Source organism: Photinus pyralis, unplaced genomic scaffold, assembly GCF_008802855.1.
Source record: "Photinus pyralis isolate 1611_PpyrPB1 unplaced genomic scaffold, Ppyr1.3 Ppyr1.4_LG3b, whole genome shotgun sequence".
NCBI lineage: Eukaryota > Metazoa > Arthropoda > Insecta > Coleoptera > Lampyridae > Photinus > Photinus pyralis.
The window spans coordinates 11,420,567-11,439,924 of NW_022170510.1; positions in this window are offsets into that span (position 1 = coordinate 11,420,567).

Consider the following 19,358-nt stretch of genomic DNA (forward strand, 5'->3'; position numbering starts at 1 on the left):
AAACCCCATCATTCTCAAAAGTTCTCGAACGCTCGAATATTCTAGAATGTTCTCGAACAAAGCATGTCATATTTCCCGGAAGAAGTGCATCTTTTATGGCACCTCGAAGTCTATCGGGATTTCTAGAATCTTCGGTACAATATGATATTTTACGGTTTAGTATAGAAGAAACCATTCAAGTGAATGTTTGTAGACACCATTGTAAAAGAAAATTGAACTTTAGGCCCTGGAATACTTTTTGTTATGTATGTCATTTTCCGGTGATAAATGCAATAAAAGGAGATCAGGGTGTTAAGTTAAGGTTAGATGCTAAATTCACGGAATGTGATTTGTCAATTCCTGTTATTAAAATGGGAAACCAAACCTTGTGAATTGACTATACGTGAATAATAACGAAAGCATGGACGGCTGTTGTTCCAAAGTCTTGACAAAAAGATAACACAATATAAAAAGTATGTATAACGAAGCGTTACAAAAAGTTTTCTTTTTGTTTCCATATTTGCAAATATAATCACACTTTTTTACCGTAAACGTGTTAAAGTCCTCTTTTAGAAAATTTAACATCGTTTTCGCTTCATAAATCTGTCACGCAAACAGCATCTAAAGGATAAATAAATCCCTCCTCTCATAAATAATAAAAGAAAAAAAGTTAGCTTAATGAATTTCAACAAAACATCTGAAAATACTAAATCTAACGTTCGCGTATCTGCGAAATATAAAAAAACGAAGGCATTAAGTGTCATCATTGTTGACGATAAAGACGGAATTTTATCACCATGCTATTTCCCGAACGACCGAAAAGTGGAAATATACATCTGCAATAAATCAGAATACTCATAAACAAGGAAAAAAAAACGAATGCGTGCGTGCCATTTTCTCGCCCTCCCTATTTATCGGTGGTAATTAAATGAAGAGTTTTCCACCGCACATACAATAAACTGGCGAAAAAAAATTCGCGTTTCGGCATCGATTAATTCGAACTAAACGCTTGCGGAGTTGCGGTATGGGTTTGCACATTGTCTGTGGCATTATTAGGACAACAATTGAGGGTGATTAGTTGGGGGCCAAAGTAATTATCCCCAGACCGAATTGGCGTAAACTTGAAATATTTATGGTAAGTCTCACACGTACCATGACCGAAAATAGATTACGCCCTAGTCGTTCAATTTTTTCCATGAGAAAACCGAATTTCTTTGCGTCATTTATAATAATGCTTGGCAACTACCGAACAATTATTTGTCGAAATGAGACAAGAAAATGGAAAAAAAAGTTTAAATGCATTGTCCTGCAATGCAGTTTGTGTTATGATTTATTGTGGGCGATATTTCAGCAAGAATTATTATAAAATTACCCAGATCGCCATTGTTGCTGTGGCAGATACGCTCCATCACGTAGAGATTTTCATAATACCCGCTGGAAAGTCAAACTATGACATTATCTGCGTTTTATTTAGAAAAATTGCGAAGATGAATTGCGGACACGTTTGCATTTATATCTAAGATTTACTCACATTTCTACTGCCTTTTATTTCATTAATTAGGTACTATATACATGTTGGTACGCGTCCGTTTATGTTGAGAAGATGTAAAAGGCAAAAAATACAATTCATTTGGACTATATCGCGATGTGATGTGGGGTGAGATAAGTATGTCATGTAATTCCAAATAAACTTCAAAATGTTTGTATGCGCAGCTCTAAAATGAGGTGAGAAAAAAATTTGATTTTCGGCAACAACAAAAATCTGACAATTTCAACTTTTGCTTACCCATAAGATTAGATATACACTTCCTGCGAAGCAGGACGGACTTAACTGGTACTACAAATTTTTGGAGCAGACAGACGGATGCGACAACATATAGAAACGAGATCATCGTCAACCTTATCGGTTCACCTCAGTGTCTTTTCCCATGTTTTCTGTAACCACAACTTTGGGAGCAATGTGACTGGACAACTGTAACCTATAGGATCAAACACCCGTTGTGCTTGGGATAGTATCAGTGTTTTAGTTACCGGTTTCGATGTCTTCGTCGTCGTGGTTTATAGATAAAGTATCATTCAACTTGTTCTACTTTATTCCCGGAACCACCGCGCAAGCGTTAGACTCATCCTCCTGGACATGGTGAATATACTATCGCCCTCTGGGGTTTATGTTATAACTAGCACTCTTGTTGCCGTCCGGTATAATTATTTTGTATGTGTTAAATATTTTCTCGCCACCCAATTTTGTTTTTAATCAATTCTTAAAGATTAAATCGCCCTACGGTTGTTCTTTCAAAAAACTTTACGTAGTTAATCACTAAAGTTTTGCGCCTTCTTTTTTAACTGTCTTTCCTTAAATTATCGACAACTGACTCTCGCATAAAAAATACCGTGAATGGAAAAACTCTCCTGTTACATCTAATAAAATTCATTTAATTAAAAAAAAATGTTCGATCTACAGGAGAATTTAACCGTTTGATTGGTTTGTATATTAAATGTAACCTGTATATTTACCAGCATATTGAATTTGGGCTGGATATAGGAATCAGATTTTTGTACCATAAAGTTTAATTCAGAATTTTAATAAATCTGAAAAATTCATGTGCCCATTAATTACCATCTTTGTCTTGGCAGTTGTCCAGTGTAAGGGTTGTCATTTTTACAGGCGCTTCAAATATTTATGTTTGATAAATAATTACGCTAAAAGGGTTAACAACAACCCTATATAAGTGTTTATAAAAATGCAATCCCTAGTCCTTTGTAAATTATGAATTTTTTTAGTTAAAAATGCAATCTTTCTTGGCAGTTGTCCAGTGTAAGGGTTGTCATTTTTACAGGCGCATCAAATATTTCTGTTTGTTAAATAATTATGCTAAAAGGGTTAACAACAACCCTATATAAAATGCAACCCCTAGTCGTTTCTAAATTATGAATTTTTTTAGTTTAAAATGCAATCTTTTTTTTTTTTAATTGCCTTTATTTTATAGTGGGTGGAGTGTTAGCAATTTGCTACTTGGCAGTTGTCCAGTGTAAGGGTTGGCATTTATACAAGCGCATCAAATATTTCTGTTTGTTAAATAATTACGCTAAAAGAGTTAAAAATAACCCTATATTAGTGTTTATAAAAATGCAACCCCTAGTCGTTTGTAAACTGTGAATTTTTTTAGTTTAAAATACAATCTTTCTTGGCAGTTGTCCAGTGTAAGGGTTGTCATTTTTACAGGCGCATTAAATATTTCTGTTTGTTAAATAATATGCTAAAAGGGTTAACAACAACCCTATATAAGTGTTTATAAAAATGCAACCCCTAGTCGTTTGTAAATTATGAATTTTTTAAGTTAAAAATGCAATCTTTCTTGGCAGTTGTCCAGTGTAAGGGTTGTCATTTTTACAGGCGCATCAAATATTTCTGTTTGTTAAATAATTAGGCTAAAAGGGTTAACAACAACCCTATATAAGTGTTTATAAAAATGCAACCCCTAGTCGTTTGTAAATTATGAATTTTTTTTCGTTAAAAATGCAATCTTTCTTGGCAGTTGTCCAGTGTAAGGGTTGTCATTTTTACAGGCGCATCAAATATTTCTGTTTGTTAAATAATTACGCTAAAAGAGTTAACAACAACCCTATATAAGTGTTTATAAAAATGCAACCCCTAGTCGTTTGTAAATTATGATTTTTTTAGTTAAAAATGCAATCTTTCTTGACAGTTGTCCAGTGTAAGGGTTGTCATTTTTACAGGGGCATCAAATATTTATGTTTGTTAAATAATTACGCTAAAAGGGTTAACAACAACCCTATATAAGTGTTTATAAAAATACAACCCTTAGTTGTTTGTAAATTATGAATTTTTTTAGTTAAAAATGCAACCTTTCTTGACAGTTGTCCAGTGTAAGGGTTGTCATTTTTACCGGCGCATTAAATATTTCTGTTTGTTAAATAATTACGCTAAAAGGGTTAACAAAAACCCTATATAAATGTTTATAAAAATCCAACCCCTCGTCGTTTGTAAATTATGAATTTTTTAGTTAAAAATGCAATCTTTCTTGGCAGTTGTCCAGTGTAAGGGTTGTCATTTTTACAGGCGCATGTCTATTTGGCATCAATCGAAATTCTATATGATAATTGAAATTTTATATTAAAATACGATTTCGGGTAAAAATTAATACAAAACTCGTAAGCAAAATAAGATTACTTGACTCGGAAATTAAAGTACTCGGCCCTAAAAGGACCTCGTACTTCGCCCGTAATGTGTCATTTTCCTGATTTATGTAAATAACTAAATGTGTATATATATTCATTTTATTTGGCCATCTATTTTAGTTCAAAATTTCAAAGCTTTGTTAAACGAAGAGAAATTGACCACCTCATCCAGGGATGAATCAGAGTTTTTACAAGAAGACCCTTATTTTCGAATTACATACGTTCAACAATCCTTTTTCCTCTTCAATGAAGGGAAAAAACAAGTTGACCTCAAAAGTAGGCAGTTGTACTAATTTTAACGCGCGACTTCTTACTGTTAATAATGCATCTGTATACAGGATGTTAATTAAGCACATGTACAGGGTGAATCTTTGACTAATTAGAACATTAAAAGTTCACATTCACATGGGCTTGGTTTCTGAGATACAGGGCGTCCAAAAAAACTATTTTATTTGGTTTTATATTTTTGTTAAGTGGCATGGCAATTGGAAGAATACTGTGGTACTGGGGATATTTATGACGAGAAACTCAAATATAAACTTTAATTAATCATTACTTTTTTCAATACACCCAGTATGCCGAATTACGTCCAATTTCCATGTCACTTAGCAACAATATAAGCAAAAAATCGTTTTTTTTTTGGACGCCCTGTATCTCAGAAATCAAGCCATTGCGGACCCATGTTCATATGAACTTTTTATCTTAAAATTGGTCCAAGATTCGTCCTTTAAAGTTTGTACAATTACGTTGGAACGTTAATATAAGGTTTTATATGCGTTGTTTCCAAAAAAACACAGAAACTTTTCGAAGTTTGTGGAGCACCAAAAGTGCCAACCCCTGGAGTGGGAAAATTATTCGTTTTTACGGTTTTAGAACAACTTTCCAAGGTCCTTTGACCTCCCACTAATTAAAAGAAAAATTCTTAAAATCGTTCAGTAGGCCCTATTGGGATAATCATTTGCTTTTATTAGTTTTGACAGTGCATATGAAGTTGTATCTTATGTTTAGCATTATAATTATAATTATAATTAGAGTTATAATTTATTTTCTTTATTAATATCTTGTAGTGTTTTTTTTAAATTAATTACTAAACTACTCGCATGTACTTTTGATTTTGCAATTTTTTGGAATATTGTTCTGTTATTGAGTATATATTTACTTGTTTGGATAATAAATATTATTATATTATATTATATTATATATTATATTATTATATTATATTAAATTAAAGGTTTAAAGTGTAAGTTGAAATGATAACACCCTGAAAATCGATACGAAGCGTTTCCGTATGTTTATATGAACTTTTAGTCATTAAAATAAGCAAAAGAATTAGTTCCTTCCGTATGTACATCATATTTAGGAACACACTATATAGGCGCATTTCTTTTTCCCTTCTACTATGCGATCAAAAATGAGTTGCTGTCGAGTCACCTTTGGAATTTTTGTTTTTATGGTAAATCGAACTTAACTTGAATTTCCAAAGGCGACTCGACAGCAACTCATTTTTGATCGCCCGTTATATGGTACCATATGCCTTCTATCACATTTCTTTTTATGGTTGTCATTATCTTAATTATATTATCAAGGACAACATTACCCCCCCCCCCCCTTCAGGTATAAACTCTCGAATATTCGAATAAAGGTAATGACAACCATAAGAAAATAAAGTAAGTTAGAAGGAATAGTACTATATCCAATGTTGGTAAAATTCCGAGACAAACAATCTGTTTGAGTGCAGAGCGTTTACTCAATTGTTATTAATACAATTAATTAACTGTGTACTAACTGTGCATTTATTTATTATGATAGGATTCATATAAAGGAATTTGGTTGTTCTTTTCAGTAGTTGGGAATTTATATTCCATATTCTATTTTATACTTATAGAGTGGTCTCATATTCTTTGCATGGTTTCGAATTTGTTTAGCGATAAGGCGTGTATAAATATTAAAATAAAAATTGTTTTTCAAAATATTAATTACATTTATTTCCAAAAAACGTGTCCGTTACGATGGCATTAGTAATTTACGTTAGCATCCTTTTCAAGACTTTTCAATATTGCCAAATTATAAACTGCTGACACTGCTGCTTATAATCGAAAAATTCAGCAATATCCAAGCTCCAGTAAATTTAAGTTCCCGAGCATCTGAGGAACGCCGAAACGTATTTACATTGGAAGTTTATTTGTCGAAGATATATCATTTCGACTCAAATATGAGAAAGCACTTAAAAAATTTCGATATTAACCTGATAAAACTCAAGTTAGAGATTTGTTCTCCTTAGAGGAATGCCTTTCTCTATATCCCGAGAAAGCTTTCCGCGGCATCAATATTAGTGCGCATCTGCCTCCTCTTAAAACTTGTCCTTTAGTTTATATCCCAAAGGAGTCCCGGCGCTGTGAAATGAATTATGTGTGTATCTTGTAGGAAGCGGGCGAAACGCGAAAGATCTTTCAAGTCGCATTGACGTTTGGCGAGATTGATGATGGCGTAAATTGGCCAACGATTACTAGAATAACTTTTCATGTTAATGCCTTCGCTCTTCTTATCGTCTTGGTTTTTCGGTTCAATTCACTCATTAAATTTACGCGAATAAGGAAAACGAGATAATTGATTTGCGACTTCTAATTACAAAAGCCAAATGAAAAATGGAGTGTATTTTACGGTGAATTCGTTTCGGTGTACAAAAGATAAATTTAAAAAAAAGGGCGTAAATGTGTAGCATTTTTCTTAACCGATCGATAAAAAATTGCAGCGCATTTATTATTAGAGTTGCCACCATAAAATTGTCTTCGTTATAGATTCGTTACACCAAAATGCCTTTTTGCATAGTCTCTACGCCATTAATAACGCAAATTACCCTCATAAACCACGCAGTTTTTTTTCCCAATTCGTATTTCCAGATCGGGGACGATTTTAGCGATGGAAGAGAAATTGTGTTTAACTATTTAATTTTTCGAAATTTTTCACAATAAATCAAAAAGTAATTTAGCGTCACTTTTTTTAATGAAAATTTCGGGAACATCTCACATTTTCAATGTTTTGACTTATTTGTGGCGCGATTAAAAGTCTATAAAACCAATGATAAAACCAGAAACTTGAAACCGAAACGTTGTTCAGCACATTTTTCTTAGATACTGTGGAGGTAGTGAAGATTGGTCTCCTCTCCTCTCGTGTATTCAAATAGATAGATAATAGATGATAGGCCAAGGTAAAAATGGTTATTTCTCAAAAATTTCGTCTTGAAATACAAAAATGTGGCCAAAGCGATAATCAATTTGGAAAATAAAACGTGAGTCATGTAGTTGAAACTTACGTTCCCATTTGCAGGTAAAAGGAACCTGTTAATGCAAACTGATAAGCCGTAATTCGATTTTGAATACACAGTTGCGTCGTGATCGTGTTTGGTTAATGTTGATTGATTGAAATTTCATAAAAGGTGAAGTTAATGTGAAATATAAGACACCAGGACAGTAAGGTATGGAATTTTTTATTTGTGGAACGGTTTTTTTACATTAAATTTTTACTTTTTTTGGTTCCTTTTCAATGCGCCTTACGTTAGCTTGGAAAATACGGTTACTTCTCGTGTATTGTTTTATATTCGATCACATTTAGGGCGTTTTAATAGCAAAAATACAAAATTCGGCTGCGTGTATGTAGTTTAGTACTTGTTAGGTTAGTTAGTCCGGTGAGCTAGCCGGTGAGTAATCGTTAAGTTTATAAATTTGAAACAAATACTGAGGGTATTTTTGAATTTTACCACCGAGCGCCTTTAATTAGTGGCTCTAATTTTTTGAGAAATTTTGTTTGGTGCACTTTAAAAGCCGAGCTGAAATAAATGCCTCGCAAAAATGGAGAAAAATTCGTCCTAGGAAAAAGTATTCGAAACAGTCACTCTGACATATTTGCTCTTAAATTATTCTTCGCCTCTCCTCCACCCCCAGGTCCAAGGAAGTATGTCACCAACTGCATTCACCTTCAGATACACGTCCCATTAAATTAAATGTCTTGAAACTGGCTCCAGGATGATTATCGAAAATTGTCTCGGGAATTTATTAATAGTAATAATAGTTCTGTTTGCCACACGGCACCTCATATTTTGAAAAGTATATTTTAAGGATAATCTTGTGGAATTTGTCCATCCCATTTTCAACTAATGGATCGATTACACCTGCAATTAAAACTAGTTTCAAAAGCCTAATTTCTTGACTGTAATTATGTCCTGTAACTTGTAAGTAAACAGAAATTTGACCAAGTGTGTCCTTCGCTTTTGGGAAATTTTTATTTTGTTCCTAAATGAAAGGTAACATTTCTGAAATGTATGTAGCAATATGAAAATAATATGGGAACGTCCTTATTCTAGAACCTCAGTCGGAAATTTGAAAATTCCGAACCATTTGCTTTGATCGTGACTTTCTAGGGTAACCTTAGAAACCTTTTTTTTTTACTCTAAGCTGTAGAACTATTGTGGGTGCAACTAGTAACGAAAATAACATTTGAATAATGCTTATTGATCGTAATAGAACTCTATTTGCGACAATTTCGATCAACTACGTAATTTTGTTCCTTAACTGATCAAGTCAAGAATTTTCTTCAGGTTCCTTGTCCGGCCAAGAATTACAGTGGAAATTTTTTTCGAATTTTCGAAAACTAATTCTATACCTATTCCTGATTTGCATGTTCAAACACCCCCCGATACCAAATTTAGTCGAAATCAGAATTTTTTTCGCACCCCTATGTAGGGGTGCGTCCTTTCGTTGTAGGAATGTTCAAAAAATTTGTAAAATCGGAAAGGGCATACCCGGAAACCTATTCAAACACGTGCTACGCAGTCTTTCTAATTCTTATGGTTGCTGAGAAAAAATTAAAGAAGAAATGAAAATTTCACCACTTTGTTGGGGGTTGGAAAAAATGCTTGTTTTGATCCCCTCTACCACCAAATTTTGTTTGCATACTTATATGTAACACCTTGTATACTATTGACAAAAAAAAACCCGAATTAAGTTGATTTTTATTCTTGATTGATGTTTGATAGTATGAAAATATTAAACTGTGTGAATTTGGCACCCCAATTTTAGGAAGCAGCAAATTTCGTTTTATAAATGGATTGCCCATACACGATTGTATTTTGTTTGCACGCGGCCGGTTTCAAAACTACGATAGAATCAAATTTGGGACCGGTCAAATTAGCCCCCAATTTTACAAATAATTATTTGTTCACAGAACGACCGATTGCGCATGTTTGCGCCCTAATACCTTCGTTTGCGCCCCTGCCGTTTTTCAGTTATTTCAAATACAAAATTCCATACTACCCCCCAATTTTTCAAAATCACTTATCAAATTTAATTTCAAGAACGTTAAAATTAGGTTGGTCCTTTTGAAGATTGATTCAGGAAAATAATCGATACATACTAAGAAGATCTATTAAATCTTCGAAAATAAAGCAAGTATTTGGAGACTTCCGTAGAGTAAACATTTGACAGATGGAATGAGGTTCAGATCAAGGTCAGGTCAGGTCATCAAAGCGCAAACAATTACAGGAAAAAAAGCGTCAAATTTAAAAAATGGGAGGAAGGGCAGGAATTTTGCATTTGGAATAACTGAAAAACGGCGGGGGGCGCAAACTATGGTATACGGGGCGAAAACCAAGCGCAAAAAACGTCAAATTTGGAAAATGGGGGGACAGTATAGAATTTAACATTTGAAATAAGTGGAAAAGGAAAGTAGGGGTACAGTATGGAATTTTGCATTTTGGAAATATGTATCTGAAAACCGGCGGGGGCGAAAACAAGGGGGGAAATAATGAATTTGAATAGAGAAACAAGGTGCAACACGACTCTATTTTAATTTAAAATAGTCGCGTGGGTGCTTAAAATTCACTGAAAGATACATTCTCACAAGTGTGCATAAAATTCAACGTTCCTAGGTTAAGGTTTACACAGTCTATTCGCGGAAAATCAAGTATTAAGTAAATTATTAAAGAAATATTTAAAAAAAAAACAAAAATATACAGGATGTAATACATAGAATGTGAAAAAATTTGTAAACTTTATCTGGTGATTGCAGAAATTGCCTGCACATATTACAAATTAAAATAAAGAAAAAGAAACAATACAAATAAATAATAATGATATAATAGATAATAATAATTGCCCAATGCACAAAGTTAACTATAAAAGTATAAAGAGGGGTTTTTTCGTGCTCTTCCACTAAACCCGGCAAACAAACTATAATTAACTATCGTTGGTTCAGCCACACTATCCACTACCCTTCTTATTTGTTTGTTGTTGTTATCTTTTATAGATTAGGCAAAACGCGCCCAGTTGAGCTCACAAGGTTGCGACCAGATCAAAGGTAAATTTGTTATATTTTCGATGACTCCTTGATATAACCTTTGATTACATACTGGTTTGCGATACAATCGAATTGTTTTTTTTTTATATTCCTTTAACGATACAGGTTCCGTTGTTTTCTGTTTTGAAATTAATACTTACTCTGACTACGTGTTGATCCCCTTTTTACTAAAAGTTAATTGAAATCTAAATGTTGACATGTAGATCTATAAATTACAATGTCCTATCTGCATTGATTCGGAGATTATTAATTAAATCACCGTCGATTGTGACAACAATTCTTGTTGATGTTCTATCCCTGTCAATTATTTTATTTATTTAGCATGTCAAGACCATAACAACCAGAATTTTTTAAAAGTCCACACATGATTTTTGAATGAATTTATTCCATATTTTAGCGGCTCACTGTATGTACGAGTATTAAACATATGAAAACCAACGCGGGCGCATGCGCAGAAGTAACTCGCTTATTTCTGGGCCGATCTTAGTGAAATTTATAATTTAACACCAAGGTAGTAACAAAGAGCAAAAATAAGCTTTCTAATGACGTATCACATGACTTATGTTGCTATTTAAACAAATTCAAGATGGCGCTCGCACTCAAAATCCATGTAAAAAAATGTGTCCTCAAAATATGTTAAATAATTTCATATGGGAGCGTTCTAATTTTCATGTCTATATCTCAAACGGTTTGAGTGTGAGAGCTTTGATTCCATCTTTAATAGCGACCCTGTATATTAACTGCCGATGCTATCACAATAAAAGAAAATTATATAACATTCTGGAAACCGCCCATTTATGTTTCATTTAGATTTATTTGATTGAATGTTAATACTCGTTTCAGTGAAAATTAATTGTTAAATTATTCGGTAGTTAATTTTCATGGAACATCTATCATGTAAGTTTAATTGAAACGTGGAAGGCTGGTCTTATCTATCTAAATAATTCTTACTTTCAATTTTATGAAACATCAGGACAAAAAGGAAAGAGCCAGTTTTCCATGCTTCAGTTAGATTATCTAATATATGACATCCTAAATTCCATTTTTAATTAGATAAATTTAACACTAAGATGAAAGATACAATATGCATTAAATATCTGAAATCACTTTAAAGGGCAAACTTTTCCCCTTTATTTCTCAGTTAATTTTCATGAAGGTTTGAATAAAAGATTGGACATAACTTTACCCTCAATCTGTTACTAAATAGAACGACTAAACATCAATGTTGATTAGCACATAGACAATAGAAAAAGATGAGTATTCACTAGAGACCGGTTTTGTATGCACTACATAATATGCATGCACATATTTACGGTGGTGTAATATACACTTAAATATACAATTTTATCGAAATGCTAACATAATCGATATGTTAAATACAGCATTTTTACAATTTCTTAAAAGAAACGTATAAATACGGGTTAATCAACTTTTCACGCAGAAATATTTTACTGCTCTTTCAAAAGGTTTTTTTTATTGAATTGTCACCGACATAATATCTATTTATTTACCAAGTGTGTTATGTGGTTCTTTATCCACGCGAGAAAAGTTTAATTTCCGAGGCCTTTGGGAATTATAATATTAACTTGAATCAATAATAATATACCAGACGTAAAATATTATGTACCAGAGGATAATGTGTAATTCTTTTCACTAAAATTGAACGTATAATGACGAAAATTATTAACGTAATTCAATCAATAGCATTGAGATGGTAACATTCACTATATCGTTGCACTTTCTCATCATCAAATTGCGAACTCCGTAACACAGTGGCGAAGGAAAGGCTTCATTTACCTCTCCCAAGTCTGATCTCGATCATTAATAAAGATAAACATTTTTTGTTGTTAAAGAGTGGCACTGGCTTAACCTTAAAGATCAGTTTCGTACTTGCCGAATGATTTACAATTTAGAAGGGACTTGGGACTTCTTAATCTTAAAGCTACAAAAGCATTAAATATGAATTTGTATAGAATTCCTGCAAAACAAAACTCAAAAACAAAAAAATTACAACACGAACAAAGAATTGAAGTTATTAAATTTAATGAACGCCGTCGCGAAAACTGATAGTTCTGTTTATTAATAAGTATGAAGTTTTCTGTGCCGATCGGGAGCAGTTTTTTACTTTTAGCTTCTTTTGTTAATTAATTGTGTGGTATGTTCCCAAATTAAATTTTTTAATTCGCGTTTCCATTTTCTTTGTATTTTGTCAAATAAATGAATAACTGAACTAGCCAAAAACGTCTAACTGTGGAACTAATTTGGTTTTCCTTTCTTCTACGAATGGGTAGGTAAAATAAGAGAGTTTGTCAATAATGCGTAAAATTAAAACATTTCACTCGCCAGCGTTACATAACAATTGAACCACACAGACCCCCAAGTGTAATTTAAAAAAGTAAATTATCTTTCCATCGGACGAAGACACCAATTCCGAGCTTATTCCCCATTGACTGGCCAACAGCACAAATCGTATTAAATGTAAATTACGGGTTGTTTTTCCATCCATAAAAATAATCTCGGCAAAACCGTTTACAAACGATAACTGAAGAGAAACCGATATCCCACCCCTCAATTTCAGTAGGTGAAGTATTTTTTTTATTGAGCATATTACCGAAACTTTTTCATTTACGATAAAAGCTCCATGTACTGTGCATATTTTTCAAGCTATATATGACGTGAAAGTATAAAAATGTATGAAAGTTTCATATCGACTTTAAGTGGAAATAAAACTAGGTCGTTCTTAAATGAAATGGATCTGACAGAATTTCATTCGCGTGCAGAAATACAAAAAGTAGAAGCGAAGCTTCATCGACACCTGGCGTCGGTGTATCTGAACCCGGCACTAAATTTATACGGTGGTAAAAGCAATCTTCATTTGACGAATTTTTTTAACTCTTTAAATGAATGTAATTGTTGCTAATCACGATAGCCGCTAAATTAAATAGAGCAAATGTAACGAGGGCGGAATTTATTAACTCGGTGTGTAATAATGTCGGAGAAATAGCGGAGGGCAAAAAATAAGCCTATAAATTAGTAGAATTAATGTTCCGGCGTGGACAATAGAAAGAGATTGCACAAGAAAATATATCACACGACTTTCGCTGATATAGTTATTCTTTTCCCTTCGTTATACAGTGCGTCTACCATAAAAGACTCACCATACAGGGAATTACATCAATAAAAGTGTTAATTAAAGGTTTACTTCCAAAATGTGTTCTCAGCCAGGTTTAACACATAGAAGAAAGTTTGCACTAACGGCTTTTTCCTAGGTTTTAGGAAGTACTTTTCTCATTCTGTCAACGAAATTTGGTATCTGAGCATCATTCAACTTGAAAATAACGAATTCCAAGTTTGCTTGTTAAAAATATTCTTTTTCGACTGAACGTGAAAAGATTTTGCTTGATTTGCTCAAAATTGCTACACCATGACTGACATGGCAATAAAAAATATTTAGTAAGTTGGGATTTATTTTTGGGCAATTTGGTTCGATTCCATTCTTCCAAAAAAAAAACCGGCGCACTTCCGCCGTAAGTTTAAGGTAGTAGGTCATGTGATTTATTATTTCATAATTTGTTACTTATTTGTATTTATTTGTACATTTTTGTATTTATTTGTACATTTTTTATTACGAATACACTGTACAAAAAAACACAAGTTGGAGGCTTCAACAACGCGTTAATCGTGCGAGATATCTATCAGACAAATTTTCTATTTTCCAGGAAACTTGACGTTCTCAGCCGGTTGGCTATGTCCGGCTAAAAATCGCCAATGTGAGACAGACGTATCTGCCCCCGCTCTTTATCCATGTGTTTTATTTATACATTTAACTTGAACTTCCAAAGGCGACTCGACGTCAGTCCTTTTTTGATCTCCCGTTAATATTTATTATTTTATTTTATTTTTGGCCTTTTACTTAACTTTGTCCTGGTTGTAGCAATGGCCCCCCCTCGTTCCCCTTATACTTCGTTGCACATAAAAACAAATTGTACAGCTCTATAATTAATCATGATTATTTTTGAAAGAACTGAGCGTTGTTTACATTTTTGGAAATATTAAAGAAACTTAATAATTTGGTTGCAAACACTGTCACAATAGAGTACAGTGTGTCCTATTTTGATTGAGACTGCAGTGTATCTCAGCTGTTTTAAAAGATATACACGTGAGGTTGTCGCGACCCTGTACCACTTCTTTTGTGAAACTTTTTATAAAACAAACAGAATCAATCTAGCTACTTTTGTTATATACAGTTAGATACAGGGTGAAAACGAAAAGGTTGACTTCTTAAAATATTTCTTATTATACCTTACTACCCATGTAGGATAGAAAAAAGGTAAAAACTGACTATTTTAGATAGTTTTACGCAGAATACAGTGGCGTAGTCGAACAAATCTTGGCCCACCGTTTCTGAGATTTGACCCAAAGTTGGTATTATTTTACGTTAATTTTTTCCATTCTCTTTCCTGATTACATTGATGTATCACAACCTATACTTTCTTCTAATTATACGTTATATCATATTTTTCAAAATTTTGAAATGGCATATTTCTACCGTTCGCCATTTTTATTGATTGATATCAGATGTCTTAATTACCGTGGATACAATAAACAAAATAAACTTTCTATGAATTCATGGTCTACTATTTAAAAACAGTGGAAAAATAAGGTTTTCACGGCTAAAATTAAAACAAGTATCAATTGTGCACAACACTTGTGCAGATAAAGCGCATTTTTAAAACCGAAATAGCTTAGAAAATGGTTGGGTTCTAAGGGGAGGAGGCTCTTTACACATAAACATTTAAAGACCGCCTGGCATAATTTCAAAATCCTCCAACTCTCCAGCTATTTGCATTGAAAACTTTGACTTCACCAATAAATATGTCTCGATCAGTGGATTCACTGCCCCCCCCCCTCCCTCCTTCTTTTGATAAAGGGCCAGAAATTCAGCAGTAGTTGGTATAAAAAACGGTTCCTTTCGTTGAGACCTTTTATTACAATACCATGAAAAATAAAATTAATTTCTAAGGCCCCCCCGCCCCCCCCCCCCCGCTCCGTTACCCACTGATCTCGAAAAAGATTCAGGAAAGTTATAAATTGAGGTTAAGATATACAGAAATTCCAAATACTCCTGAATCAAAACTAAATTTTTCGTCGGAGGTGGCGATTCTACTCCTTTATTTTTAAACCAAAAGTAGTATCATTCAAAAATTATTGCTCGCCAAGAAATTAAAATCTCTGTGGGTTTGGGTTGAATTATAATTCAAAGACTGTATTTCCAGATGTAGTACATCTTGTAGTTCACTGAAAATTTTCTTAGTGAGAAGGTTTCTAGTCTTTTTGAAAACGTGCTTAACCTGGACCTGGACCTGTAAATCCACTTAGAAGTCCTTCCACGGAATTCACAAGTAATCCTGTTTAGGACAAACCGAGGGGTAAACCGCTGGTATAAAACGTGTACACCATTACTCATACATAATGTTGTATTACCACAAAGAATTACTCAACTATTACTCGGTATTACTTTACTATTACTCGGAATTACTCAACTATTACTCGTATTACTCAAATCGTGTACACCAAATTACTCCAGCGGTTTACCCCTGGGGACAAACCCTCTACGCATTAGAACCTAAAACTATTTTTAGCGTCGGGTTGTTACGTGAGACGCTTATGCTTTCTCCAAATCATCCGATTGCTCGGTCGCTCGATGGCTTCATGTCCATTGATTTAAAAGAGAATGGATGGGGTCGACTACGACGAAATTTTGCAGGTTGATTCCAAAAGATAAGGAGGGCCCTTTTGTCTTCTCGGCCATTTGTGAACCGAATTGCATGAAATTCAAACCGGGCATAGCTTTAGCGATATAATACGCAATGCCAGAGCCTAATCGTTTCAACATTCGCAGTGCCTTTTTAACCCATTTTAGTAAATGCTACATGATGTGGGGTCAGCGACATCCGGGCGCCATCACCGAGCGCAGTTTACTAACATGGTGATTTCTTCGGGAAGTTTTTTCAGAGCACACGTTCAAAGAAACCTACGTTCTAAATTTCAAGCCGCTTTTTTACTGAAAAACGTAAAATACCGTTTTTATCTGTTCCCGTGGGAATTTCGGAAAGTCTTTCCCTAACTCAGAAACTTTCGGGGACGTACGTCCAACCATCCCCCGGCGTTTCATCGCAATTGGATGAACGATTTAAACAGGCATCAGAGACAGACAGACAAACATTCCTTTTTATTTATTAAGATAATCCCGGCGACTCTCGTATATCTGGCTACATTGACATTGCCTAACATTTCCATATAATGCCATTAAAATGTGCTCTTTGTTTAAATTCTTTGAGGTTTTGTGAGTTAAGAGATGCGGTTTTAGAAACTTTTTTGCAAAATTGCGATGTATACACTTTAAATATTTTGAAGTACACCATATTTTTTTGAGAATTGGGATCCAATGTACATAACTTACATGCGCCGACTAATTTTGCGGGGGGGGGGGGGGCGTGGGAGGGGTTGTAAAATACTTTCTACCCTTCATGGTAGTGAATTGACTCGCATCCAAAGGAATTGGTTTCTACAATCTATAACGCTGCGACATCTTTTGTAGAACTATATGACAAGAGGGGGGGGGGGGTTAGAGATGGGTTTTATCCTTTATGGTATTCTGATTAAAGGTCTTAACGAAAGGAACTGTTTCCCGCCAATTAATCAATCAATCACAGTTCTGCTCGATCTCTTATCAAAATCGAGGGGGTTGGGGAGAAGAATTGGTTTTGTCCTTCATGTTAACTCTAATGAAAGTCATTAACGAAAGGGATTAGTTTCTACCAACCACAGTCCTCGTGATCGGTGATCATTCCTCGTGAGCGGAAGAGGGTACTCTCAAAGGGCGATTACGATATATCTATTTTTTGGTTATTTCACCGTCTAAAATAGAGTGTCGGATTCATTCTTCTTGCACTAGATTTTTAATGTGTTCCAGGCGGCCTTTAAATGTTTATGTGTAAAGAGCTCCCTACCTATTAATCATCTACCACGAGGGTAAACATCGATAAATATAGCATGCTACTACCTCATAACCCAATAATTTACTAAGCTATTTTGGTTTTAAAAATGCGCTTTATCTGCACAAGAGTTGTGCAGAATTTATACTTGTTTAACATGTTGAGCCGAGTTCTCCCTTATAAGTGATTGCCCTCTTGGTCACGGAGTTCTTACCGTCTTGGCACCAGGTGCGAGTCGTACACTGTAAAAAGTTTCGTGTAAAAATCAACACGGAAAGTGGTCGATATACGACCACACGACGAATGGTAGACTGTTCCATTTTGGTAAAGTCTACCAAATGATCGTGGTAAAATTTTACCCCGTGTTGGTGTAGGTATTTTCACACGAAGATGTGTAAACTTTACGCACAGTTTTCGTTAAATCACGGTCAAGGTAACCATTTGCGGTGTAGAAAGTGTGTAACCTTCCTTTTTTTTTACCAAAAATCGACTGCACCAAAATTTCTCGGGAAAACACTTTTTCTTATTAATTTTGGTGCGTAGAATCCAAAACAATTCGTACTTCTCAATCAAAAATTACCTATGACTAGAAACCAATTTCGAAAGAAAATTCAAAGGGCTGTAACTTTTGAACTAGTAGCCCAATCTTGGAACTGTTTGAAATTATGGATTCTACAGGCCACATTCTATAAGAAAATTCTTTTTCCGGATCGATCTGAGACAATTTTTTTTTCGCGGTTCAAAAAATGGCAGTGTATAACCTTGCTTTTTTACCAAAAAATCGACTGCACCAAAATTTCTCGGGAAAACACTTTTTCTTATTAATTTTGGGCGTAGAATCCAAAACAATTCGTACTTTTTCGATCAGACTTCTCAATCAAAATTATAGACTAGAAACCAATTTCGAAAGAAAATTCAAAGGGCTCTAACTTTTGAACTATAGTAGCCCAATCTTGGAACTGTTTGAAATTATGGATTCTACACAGGCACACGTTCTATAAGAAATTTTTTTTTCCGGGTCGCAATCTGAGACAATTTTTTTTTCGGGCCTCAAAAAAAGGCAGTGTACAACCTTCCTTTTTTACCAAAAATCGACTGCACCAAAATTTCTCGGGAAAACCGAATTTTGGTGGTACTATAACCGCACTCCAGTGTTTCTTTTTTCTGAATCTATAGGAGGGTGGAGGGAAGTGAGCGAAAACGTTTGCTTAGTTAGTAGAACTTTTTAAATAAACTAATTTATTTAAACAAATATGTATATATTAGTACATATACATAGACAATATAAAACAACCGAAATACATATAACTAATTTATATATCTGTATATATAAACAAAATTCTATATTCTATACCTAAGGGCCAGCCCTTATACCATAACATCAACTAAACTGCACAGTATTTTTTAAAAAGCAAGATTTTATGAACCTTCAATTAACTAAATAGGTGTATAACATTACCTTTTTCCGCAACTACATCATACGTACTGTCCTCCGGGATCATTAACCACTTTACAATGATTTTGTAGTTAAATTTAATTGCGTTCATATATTACTTTCACCAGCACAATAAAATTAATTCAAAATATACAGATAACTGCTTCTAAGGTACCTATACTGAATGTAGGTGCAACTGCAATGGCATCATACAAGAGATGTGAACAACCGACTGAAGTAATAATGGTGACTGAGTCAAGTCGAGACAATTGCACATATTGAGTCTATTTGCACAATCTGGTGTGAATCTAACGAAGAATCCGTGTATTCTATACACTGACGAAAAAAATTACACCACATTGAGTACTTTTACAAGTTACGGTGTAAGTCTTATA